We start from the raw sequence: 208 nt of genomic DNA on the forward strand, positions 1-208 counted from the left end.
GCAAAAACTCTTTGATATGTATTCAGGATCAAGAAGTACAGTTACGTAATATCATATATATCTGTACGCCAGTCTCATGCAACTATGCAAACACACCGAAGTACGCGCATATGAATTGATATTACGTACAAATACACTTTGCAAGTATGCGCGTTAGTCTGTGGGAAACCGCAATTGATATGAATCTTCAGAAAACGAAATTATCATC

The sequence above is a fragment of the Penaeus monodon genome, chromosome 15 (genome assembly GCF_015228065.2).
Source record: "Penaeus monodon isolate SGIC_2016 chromosome 15, NSTDA_Pmon_1, whole genome shotgun sequence".
In the NCBI taxonomy this organism is placed as follows: Eukaryota; Metazoa; Arthropoda; class Malacostraca; order Decapoda; family Penaeidae; genus Penaeus; species Penaeus monodon.